The 11995-nt window shown below is 39.6% G+C and overlaps 1 pseudogene; it reads right to left on the bottom strand.

Annotated features, from left to right (window-relative positions):
• Positions 1–818: 818 nt before the first annotated feature.
• Positions 819–986, bottom strand: LOC116637431 (annotated as a pseudogene).
• Positions 987–11995: the final 11009 nt, after the last annotated feature.

The raw sequence follows: 11995 nt of genomic DNA, 5'->3' as shown, positions 1-11995 counted from the left end.
TGACATGACAGTGATTTAGGATTGGGGGAAACGGCAAGGGAAGGATTAGGAGGCTGGGAGTCAGAAGAGTGTTGGTAGGAAAAATGTTGATGCTTTCTATTAAAGAGTTGATGATCTTTCAAACAAGTTCTGGAATGAACAATAAAGTCATTTGCCTGGGCAAGAGTCTCCTGCAATAGTAAAGTTATGCTAATGAAGACAGTGGAACAGTAAATCAGGTTACTGTAGATTGTGGGCTGGCCGCTTCAGGTTTCACAGTTAATTTACTTCTTGGCATCTACTTCTTGGAGGACAGACTTACACAGCTACAAATATAAAACCAAATTTCAAAAACCTTTCCCCGTTTTCTTTGACTCAGTAATGGACACTCAAACTTTTGTAGTAGTCCATGACCAGAAATTAGATTTTAATCTCTTATCCTGCATGGCCTCAGGGAACCATCAGATTTCCTCTTTATTCCTGCATTATAACATCCAAAGGTATTTCATGGTCTTACTTGTGGAAGGCAAGGTCCAATGATGCCATGTGAAATTATTAGTATTCCCTGCCTCCTATTTATGAACCAAATATTCTTTCTTATGATTAAAATTAAAACATGGCGACTAGCTCAGAATAAAAAGCCCATATCTTATTCTTTAAAAGATAAGTACATAAAGCAAAGGATTTTATTATTTTTTTTTAGGTCACCAACTTTTATTATAATTCACATATTTCATAGAAACAGGAATGTAGCAAACAGGGTAATATAAAAAAATGTTTTAAAACTGCAGGTTTGTACACGTCGCTCTATTTCCATCTGGAACGGGCTCTCGCCCACATCAGGCACAGCAGCTGCACTTGCCCGATGCCTCCTTGGCAGATGCAGCCCTGGGCACGCGTGGCACAGCCCACGGGGCAGCAGGACCAGCAGCTCTACTTGCAGGGGTGCACTTGCCCGCTTCGCAGGTGCAGGAGCCCCGGATGGAGCAGGAGCAGTTGGGGTCCATTTTCGACCAAACGTGAGGAACGAGGTCCAAAGCAGGCGACACAGAGAGACACTGGTGCGGCTGGAGATACGGTCAATTTCTCCTTATTTTTATTTATTTTTATATATTTTTAAAGAGTATATATTGGGGCGCCTGGGTGGCTCAGTCGTTAAGCGTCTGCCTTCGGCTCAGGTCATGATCCCAGGGTCCTGGGATCGAGCCCCGCATCGGGCTCCCTGCTCCGCAGGAAGCCTGCTTCTCCCTCTCCCACTCCTCCTGCTTGTGTTCCCTCTCTCACCGTGTCTCTCTCTGTCAAATAAATAAATAAAATCTTAAAAAAAAATAAAAATAAAGAGTATATATTTATTTGAGAGAGAGAGAGAGAGAGAAAGTGAGCGAGAAATGGAGCAGGGGAGGGACAGAGAGGGAGAAGCAGGCTCTCCACTGAGCAGGGAGCCAGACGTGGGGCTCCATTCCAGGACTCTGGGATCATGACCTGAGCCGAAGGCAGACGCTTAACCAACTGAGGCACCCAGGTGCCCCCTCCTTATTTTTTTTTGTTTAAGATTTTATTTAACACAGAGAGAGCACAAGCTGGGGCGGGGGGCGGGGGGCGGCAGAGGGAGAAGCAGACTCCCTGCTTAGCAGAGAGCCCCACTCAGGGCTCCATCCCAGGACCCCGGGATCATGACGTGAGCCGAAGGCAGACGCTTAACTAGACTGAGCCACCCAGGCGCCCCCTCTCCTTATTTTTAAAGAACATTTATAGTATTATTGAAGTCTTTAAAACTTTACGAAAAGGACAGTCAGTGTCTGCAGTTTATCAGTTTGAGATTGTGTTTAGCTGATAAGAAACCTGAAATAACTGGTTTAAAACAAGATAGTGCTTTTTTTCTTATGTAAAATAGCATAGAAGCGGGCTGTTGGGGGGTTGGTGTGGTTGACCAAGAAAGAATCCATTGACAATGGAATCAAACAAGGATTTATTTGGGCAATTAGAATTGCAGTTTGGAGACAGATTCAGGCAGAAACCTGACTTGTGTTCCGAGGAAGACAAAGAAGGGGCAGAGTTACAAAGATGAAAGGCCATGAATGCATTTCTTATTTAGGATCTGTATGCAAAACAGGGATTGAAACTAGGTTGACTGGGATTGGTTGGGTTAGTATGCAAGAGAGGGATTGAAACTTGTCCCCAAAATGCGTTAGCTCCTTTAGAAGTGAGAAATGTGAACGAATGATTCAGGTGTCCTGGTGAGGGAGTTAAGTCCAGGCAGAGGGCCTGCAGCTGGCAAAAAGTACAGTTTCTCTGATGAGGACATGCATAAATTCCTCCCTTATGGCCTCCTGACCCTATTTATTTTATCTTATTTTAAAGATTTTTATTTATTCGAGACAAAGAGATACAGAGAGAGAGAGCACAGCCGGGGGAGCCACAGAGGGAGAGGGGAGAAGCAGGCTTCCCACCAAGCAGGGAGCCCGATGTGGGGCTCGATCCCAGGACCCCGGGATCATGACCTGAGCCGAAGGCAGACACTTAACGACTGAGCCACCCAGACGCCTCCTGACCCTATTTAAAAGAAACTCTTAGCTAGGCTTGCTTGCTCCATATCGACATCTCCTTTTACATCTTCACATCACCAGAGATTCTGATTCTGATGAAGGGTAGTACGAAGAAAGGCAAGCTGGGACAAGGGGCCCCGCCCTAAGAGGAAACCACCCTTAAAAGGATTTTACACCAGCCTGGAAGGAGCCCTCCACCCTTTCCCACGTGATAGGTAGATGACAAAGACCTGATTGGATGACAGGAACATGGAGGGTTAATCAGATTAAAATAACCCACCGACAAGCCCATAAAAACCGCTAGACTTAGAAACTCTCAGTGGCTGCCTTCTCGGGTCCCCTCCCTCTTTAGGAGCTTTGTATTATCACTCAATAAACCTTGCTTTGCTGCTCACCACTCTGTCTGGTCTACCTCTTCATTCCTTGAAGTGGCATGACCAAGAACAGCTGTGGGCACCGAAGGAAAAGAAATCCTGCAACAACATGGCTTCCCCTTTGGCATGTTTAATTGTGATGTTTAATGGACATCCTTGCAGTTTAAGATGACACTTTTAAAATATAACTCTCTCCTAATGATGACTTGAGCCCTGCCACTCGATAGGAGAATCAGCAGAACCTGTAGGATCTTATTTGGAATTGACATTCTCTATTGTAATTTTGTTCCTGTCTATTTTTAAATTTTCTTTTTGTTTCACTGGAAAGATGATGCTCAATTTTAAATGTTAAAAGTGTACAAATTGCTTTGTTACAATAAAACTAAATGTGTACAAAAAAAAAAGAAATCCTGTAACAATTCCTTATATCTTACTGCTCTATCATCCACTGAACAGAGTTTCCATCCTTAAGTTTACCTAATTGTACAAGATAGGGCTGTTGAGGGGTGCCTAGGTGGCTCAGTAGGTTAAGCATCTGCCTTCAGCTCAGGACATGAGCCCAGGGTCCTGGGATCGAGCCCTGCGTCGGGCTCCCTGCTGAGCAGGGAGCCTGCTTCTCCCTCTGCCTGCCCCTCCCCTTGCTTGTGCACTCTCTCTCTGACAAATAAAATCTTAAAAAAATAAAAAATAAAAAAGATAGGGCTGTTGGAACCATCATGTTCACTTTGTAGGCAGGAAGCAGAAGAAAAACAAAGGACCACACCAGCTATTTGTTCTCATTTTAAAGAGCTTTCCTAAAAGGACTTCCAACAATTTCCATGTATATCCCATCAGTCATTTGGCTACACCTGTCCGTAGGGAGATAGAAATGGGGTCTTCTAGCTGAGGACATTGTCTACAAAAAAAGCAAGAGAAACTGAAATTAGATTGGGAACTAGTAGTTTCTGCTACATATGAGCACTAAGGAATTCAACTTTTATATTTGAAGTAAGCATGTGATAAATGATTAAAGCTTCAATTGTGTCATGATAAATAATACCAGAGAATGGGATGAATATAGGGACATATTCACTTGCCAGTGCTGTTACAACCTGCTATTGAATCTTGCCACTTGAGTGTTGGAACTGATAATAATAATGATTAAAAAATAAATGTTTCCCTATTTCATTTGTTTTTGAAACAAATATTTATTTATTTATTTATTTATTTTTTTTAAAGATTTTATTTATTTATTTGAGAGAGAGAGAATGAGAGAGAGAGAACACCTGAGAGGGGATAGGGTCAGAGGACGAAGCAGACTCCCTGCCGAGCAGGAAGCCCGATGCGGGACTCGATCCAGGGACTCCAGGATCATGACCTGAGCCGAAGGCAGTCGCTTAACCAACTGAGCCACCCAGGCGCCCTGAAACAAATATTTAAACGTTTTCTGTCAGGCACTGTTCTAGATGCTTGAGATATATCAATAAATTGGGATTCCTGCCCTTGTAGAGCTTATATTCTAATAGGGGTATATAGACAATGAACAATAAATAAATAAATATTTCTCTTTTTTTAAAGATTTTTATTTATTTATTTGAGAGAGAGAGAGAGCGCATGTGCATTCATGGGGAGAACGAGAGTGGGAAGCAGAAGGAGAGGGACAAGCCGACTCCATGCTGAGTGTGAGCCCAATGTGGGACTTGATCTCACGTCCCTAAGATCATACCCTGAGCCTAAATCAAGAGGCAGACGCTTAACCGAATGAGCCACCCAGGTGCCCCAATAAATATTTCAATGATGAAGACCTAACTTAGAAATTTCAGGTCTCAACTTATACTTTGTTAACACACTAAATCTATCTTAACTATCTCTGTCAAATGACAAAACTATAATAATTTAGTAACCAGTTTGATGTGCTTTATTCAAGGGAAAACAATCTATGTATGTCTAGGGAAGTACAGTGCCTCACAAGCAATGGGATGCTCTTCCTGAGGGATTTGGGGCAAGAGCCATAGAAGGAGCTAGGTCAGGGATTTCCTTATAAGGCTAGAAGGTCCTATTTTCTAGGGTAAGGTAAGCTCACTAAAGCTGAGTTAGATGATTATGATTGGTGTACGCTGGGTTTCCTTGACATGTGTTTCTGGTCTGTGCAGGCTGCCTTCAGTTTAGATTTGTGACTTGGACTGGGCCACTGGGTAACCTCCATTTTGTGGGTCCTGATATATGAATTAAATTAATTACATCACTTCTCAATATAAATGTAAATTGGTACAACTTCTTAGAAAATGCTATGAAATGGTCATATCCTTTGATTCATTAATCTTAATTCTTAGGAATCAGAATCTATCCCAGGAAATAATCCTAAATACCAAAAGCTTTCTGTGTAAAGATATTAATCTTTTTCCCTGTTACTTCAGATAGGGGAAAACTGGAAGCAGTCTATCTGTCCAATGATAAGGCAATGGTTAAATAAACCTCCACTGGCATTAATTGATGTTTATAAAAACTACTTAATGACATGGAGAAATGCTTATAGTGTTAAGTGAAAAAAAAACTACAGTGCAAAATTATTGGAAAAAAATAAATGGAAATATTAATAGTGATTATCTTTAAAGGTTGGGCTCCCTCTCCCCCTACTTGGATATATTTTTCTAATTTTGATTGGTCATTTATAAACAGGGTAAAAATAAGAAATGAACACAACTACTGGAGACTTGATTTACTGTTCTAGTGTGAGTCCTAGGTAACTGACCTCCACAAATGTTAAACTCACATTGTTATGCATCTGTTGTCTTTCTGTATATATAAAGATCTGCTAGAAGTTTCTCATAATTGGCCCTGCTGATCATCTAAGTAAACTGAAATCATATCAGATTTTGTCTGTTTGGTTCTTTTTTTTTTTTAGATTTTATTTATTTATAAAAGATTTTTATTTATTTATTTATTTATTTGAAAGAGAGAGTAAGAATGAGAAGCGGGGAGAGGCAGAGGGAGAAGCAGGCTCCCCACTGAACAGGAAGCCCAATGTGGGGCTCGATCCCAGGACCCTGGGGTCATGACCTGAACCAAAGGCAGACACTTAACCGACTGAGCCACCTAGGTGCCCCTGACTGGTTCTGAGGAGCAAAAGAAAACCAGCACTTCACTGACGGAGTCTAAGCTCTTTTAGTGTCACAGGAAGAACTTTCAGAGATCATTTGCACAATCTTTTTTATTCACAAATGAGAAAACTGAGACCCATAGGGTTAGGCTGATATTAGCTAAACATTGGGAGTTAGGTTTACTGACTTTCTAAAAAAATCAAGCCAATTTCTACACTCTTAACAAGAGCCTCATGATTCAATTCCCCAGTACTGGCTATAATTTAAAAAAGAAAAGAAAAAACAAGATATCTGAGAATGCTGATGGTAAGGGGAAACAGAATGACTAGTTGTCAACTTGATATTTGGACATCTGCTTGAAAATGTAAACAAAGAGACAATTTAGGGTTTTCTTTTTAACAACTTTTTGAGATAAATACCGTACAGCTCACCTATTTAAAGTATACAATACAATGTTTTTTTTTTTAAAGATTTTATTTATTTATTTGACAGAGAAAGACACAGTGAGAGAAGGAACACAAGCAAGGGGAACAGTAGAGGGAGAGGGAGAAGCAGGCTCCCCGCTGAGCAGGGAGCCCGATGCGGGGTTTGATCCCAGGACCCTGGGATCATGACCTGAGCCAAAGGCAGACGCTTAATGACTGAGCCACCCAGGTGCCAATACAATACAATGGTTTTTAACACACTTACAAAATTGTGCAACCATCACGGCAATCAGTTTTAAAACATTTTGATAACCCTAAAAAGAAATCCCATAGATAGAGCAGTTACGCCTCATTTCTCCACAAACCTCCCATCCTCGGGCAACCATGAATCTACTTTCTGTCTCTATAGATTACCCTATTATAGACATTTCATATAACTGGAGCCATGCAATATGTGGTCTTTTGGGGCTGCTTCTTTCACTTAGCATAATGTTTTCAAGATTCATGTACTTCATTCCTTGTCATGGCCAAAAACTATTCTATCATAAGGATGTACTGCATGTTGTTTACCATTCATCAGTTGCTATATTTGAGTCGTTTCCACTTTTTGGTTATTATGAATAATGCCGTTGCAAACATGTGTGTACAAGTTTTTGTGTGGACATATGTTTTCCTTTCTCTTGGATTTATACATAAGAATGGAATGGCTGAGCCATATGGTAACTCTATATGTAGCCTTTTGAGGGATTGTCAGACTTGTTTTCCAAGGCAGCTGTACCATTTTACCATTTTACATTCCACCAGCAACGTAGGAAAGTGCCCATTTTCCCTGTCCTTAGCAGGACTTGTTACTTTCTGTTTGTTTATAGCCAGCTTAGCTAGTGAGTGTGAATTGTTATTTTATTGTTTTTGATTTGCATTTCCCTAATTATTAGTGATGTTCAGGGATATGTTTATTTGTATTTTTGAATTTAAAAAAATTGGGTGATGTGTCTTTTTATTATTGAGTTGTAAGAATTATTCTTGTATTCTAGATAGAAGGCCTTTATCAGATATATACTTTTCACATATTTTTTCCTATTCTAGGATTGTCTTTTCAGTTTCTCGATGGTATTATTTCAAGCACAAAAGTTTCAAATTTTGATGAAGTTGAAAGTATTTGTTTTATCACTTGTGCTAGTGGTTTCATAACCAAGAAACCATTGCCTGACTCAAAGTCACGAAGATTTACCCCATATGTTTTTCTATTTTATTTTTTTTTATTTTCTTAGATTTTATTTATTTATTTGACAGAGCAAGAGAAGGAGAGAGAGAGAACACAAGTAGGGGGAGCAGCAGAGGGGAGGGGAAACAGGCTCCCCACTGAGCAGGGAGCCCAATGCTTGTCTTGATCCCAGGACCCTGAGATCATGACCTGAGCCGAAGGCAGATGCTGAACCCACTGAGCCACCTGGACGCCCCACCTGTATACTTTTTTCTAAGAGCTTTGTAGTTTTAGCTTTTACATTTGGATCTATGATTTTTTTTTTTTTTTTTTAAGTAATCTCTACACTCACCATGGGGCTTGAACACTCACAACTCTGAGATCAAGAGTCACATGCTCTTCCAACTGAGCCTGCCAGGTGCCCCTCTATGATCCATTTTGAGTTCATTTTTGTATATGGTGTTAGGTAAGGTCCCAACTTTGAATTGTCTTGGCATTCTTCTTGAAAATCATTTGACCATGAACATAAGGGTGTATTTCTGGATTTTCAATTTTATTCCATTGATTTATATGTCTAACCTTTTGCTAGTACCAGACTTTTTTTTTTTTTTTGATGGGGGAGGGCAGAGAGGGAGGGAAAGAGAGAATCTTAAGTCGGCTCTGCCCCCAGCATGGAGCCCAATACTGGGCTCAGTCTAGTAACTCCAAGATCATGACCTGAGCTAAAATCAATAGTCGGATGTTCAACCAACTGAGCCACCCAGGTGCCCCCAGACTGTCTTGATTACTGTAGCTTTTTTTTTTAAAGCTTCATGATTGATCCTTTTTTTTTTTTTAAGATTTTATTTATTTATTTGTCAGAGAGGGAGAGAGCACAAGCATGGGGAGAGGCAGAGAGAGAGAGGGAGAAGCAGGCTCCTTGCTCAGCAGGAAATCCGATGCAGGGCTCGATCCCAGGACCCTGGGATCATGACCTGAGCTGAAGGCAGATGCTTAACCGACTGAGCCACCCAGGTGTCCCTTGATTACTGTAGCTTTATGGCTAAGTTTTTGAAATTGGAAAGTATGAGTCCTTAAGCTTCATTGTTTTTCAAGATTGTATTGGCTATTGTTGGTCCCTTGAATTTCTATATGAATTTTAGGATCAACAACAATTTCTGCAAAAAAAGCCAGCTGGGATTTTGATAGGGAATGTGTAAATCTGTAGATCAATTTGTGTAGTATTGCTATTTTAACAAATTAAATCTTCTGATCCATGAACATGGACATCTTTCCATTTATTTAGATATCCTTTAATTTCTTTTAGCAATATTTTACAGTTTTTAGAGTACAAGGACTATCTGGTTTTGTGGAAAGAGCAATAGCTTTGAAATCAGTTTGGATTTGAATTCCAATTTTACCACCCAGGAACTGAGTGACATTGGGAAAGTTATGTAATTTCATGGAACTACATTCTTCACCTGAATAATGAGAGCAGCCATACCTATTTTACAATTAATGTTACGGTTAGATAAGAAAAATACCCTTAGCAATAGAGTCTAGCACATAGTAGGTATTCAACAATATTAATTTCTTTGGGAAATTCCTCAGCATTACATCATCTCATGGTGTTATTCGTTCTTTCTTTCAAGTAGGCTCCTTGCCCAACATGCAGCTTGAACCCACGACCCTGAGATTAAGGGTCCCATGCTCTACCGACTGAGCCAGACAGGCACCCCTCATGGTGTACTTTTTGACTGATTGATGTCAGTGTTTTGTTTTTGTGTGGACCTGTTTTTAAACTGTAAGTTCCCTGTCCGCTCTTGTCTATTTTCTGCATCATGGTAGCCAGACCAATTTTCTACAATAGTGTTTTCAATTATATTGTACTCTGTTGAATAGCCTGCAGTTTTGCCCTGGTACTTTCTCTATAGATTCCAAACTTCTCTAACTTTCCAGGTCTCACATTACCCAGTTAGCATTCTATTCAGGGTAGTTTTCTCTCTCTCTAGAAATTAGACCAGAGATTCTATGTTGTGTAGGAAAGCAAAGAGAGTTGGGATGCCATCTTGGGCTTTCTGCCACAGACATCTGTTTCTCCATCCCCACAATATGTGCTCAACAAACCAGGTTTGGACAATGTGGGCAGCTAGACAATTAAGAGCATTCTATCTTCTAGGCTTCAGGTTGCATGGCTCTATTATTAAGCAGAACTCCTCTTTGTTGATAGCAAAGTAGCAAAATATAGACGGTCTCAGTTATACAGACAGTTGACAAGATTGGAAATTTAGAATATTAAAACCAATAGTCCAAACTAGTCATTCAAAATATAAATATAAGCAGAGAAAATACTATACTGTAATTATGAATATAAACATGGTAGGATAGAATCCTTTTGACTAGAGTTACCAGTCTCCAGCTGACAGAATCCCAGGCCTACCATGGCAATCAAAATTTATTTAAATCCCCAGTGTCCATCAGTGAAACCTATAACAATAAAAAACAAGAACAACAGAAAAACAACCCTATAACATACCAATTGGTTTATTGACCATGCGGGTTCCACACTTCCTTGAAGGTGTTTTTTGGGAATAAGAAACCAATTGAAAATTTCTCTGTGGATCTCTAAGACTAATGCAGCGGGCTTAGAGGTAGGTGTGACTATTTCAGTACAGACTAATGACTTCACAGGGCCTAAATACCGACACAGATCCTCTTTGTAATGGACTCTAGTATAATAATAGTCCTCCCACTCAAAGCTCTTAATTAACCTGGCCTACAGTTTGTTCTGAGCACATACCCAGTTCTGAGTCTTGTCCCAACAACATTTCTGCCACCCTAAAACAATCCATTATGTTTTTAGATACATTTCTCTTTGGCTTCTTTCCCAGTTAAGGAAATGTATGCCTCAGTCCAGTCCTTGTCTCCCATGCTATATGTCATCAATTCTAAGATAAAGGTTTGATTTTTTTTTTCCCTTCACATTTTAACACCTTGCAATTTGAGATGATTTCTTAAATTCGATGAAATTCAGCATTTACATTCATCAGAAGTATAATTATAACCAACCTTTTCCTGGATCTTTTTTGAGATCTGATTTTGTTCACCTAATACTGACTTGGAAGTTTATGATTTTCCTGCCTTATGCTAAATCCCGGTTGAGTGAGCCAAAGCTGTGTTAGTGACAGGGTCACTGTAGAACCTGGAGTCTTGGCTTCCAAAGGACAGAACTTCTATGACTTTCAGGACGTTCTTAGACATTTTTCCCCCGGTGTCTAAATATTCTGTCTTCTAGTGTAGCAAATGCAATGGCTCCAATCTTACTTTTTTGTTTGGCTTAAATATCGTCACATTTATAAGAGCCCAAGCTATTAGAAAGTGCAATTTCCCATGTCTAATATTTCAGATGTTCCCTCCTCTCTGTTTTCCCCACCCAACCACCTCGAAAAACTGTTAGTCCTAAGGCAAACTGACCAAACTGATTTTTGTTAATATTTGAAAGTCTCTGAGCTACTTGTCCATATAAATTATAATCCATTTATCTCATTATAATCAAACTTTGGTATACTTTGATAAGCCCTTGTGTATCTGTGCCTTAAAAAAGAAATATGTTTTTTATGTATAGCTCAATCTTCTACTCATTTGCATACCTTTCTGTCAGATGTCTGGAACCAATTTGATATCCTCCAAATTGTATTCTTAAACTTTTCATTAGCTTGTATAATAATTGTAGGGAGCAAACACCAAAATTGGTAGTATTCTACGAAAGCTTTATTTAAAATTGAACCACAGCCTTTAAGCAGACATCATAATAGGATCTCATCAGCCACATGAAGCTATGCAATTAAAAGTTCCACCCATGAAAGATATATCTGCAGGAAACTTTGGAAACTTAGCATCAAATGAACTGCTAATCATGAGTTAAAACTGTATACCTTCAGGGTCACATAGAATTATTTACCAGAATCGAGACCTTTCCTTGCAAATCAGAAGCTATTCTTAAAGCTGTGTGAAATGACTGGGAAATTATATTTTGTAGCAATAATAATATTATTACATAGGGACTCTATCCAAATGGGATCTCCAGCCATTTTCCAACTTAGAAATGTATTAAAAATCAAAGTTAAAAAAAAAATCAATTGGCAGTGTTAAAAAACAAAATTGAATCAAGTTAATCTTGAAGATCTAATTGGCGTTATCAAATGATTAATGAATTGGGCAGCATCCCATCTATCAAGTAGAGGATAGCTCCTGAGTTGTACAAAATAGAAGGTTTTAATAGGAAGGAGGGTGGGGTAAGAAAGCTATTAGCAAAAGAAAAGGCTTATTTCAGGCCAGATCACCTACCTTCCCTCACAGGGGAGGGTAAGGGTCTTATGCAGATTACCTCATCTTTCTTTTGGCGCGG

This window comes from Phoca vitulina, unplaced genomic scaffold, assembly GCF_004348235.1.
Source record: "Phoca vitulina isolate PV1807 unplaced genomic scaffold, GSC_HSeal_1.0 scaffold14, whole genome shotgun sequence".
Classification (NCBI taxonomy): domain Eukaryota; kingdom Metazoa; phylum Chordata; class Mammalia; order Carnivora; family Phocidae; genus Phoca; species Phoca vitulina.
Note: the sequence above shows the minus strand (reverse complement) of the source record. Positions and strands in the feature narration are given on the sequence as shown.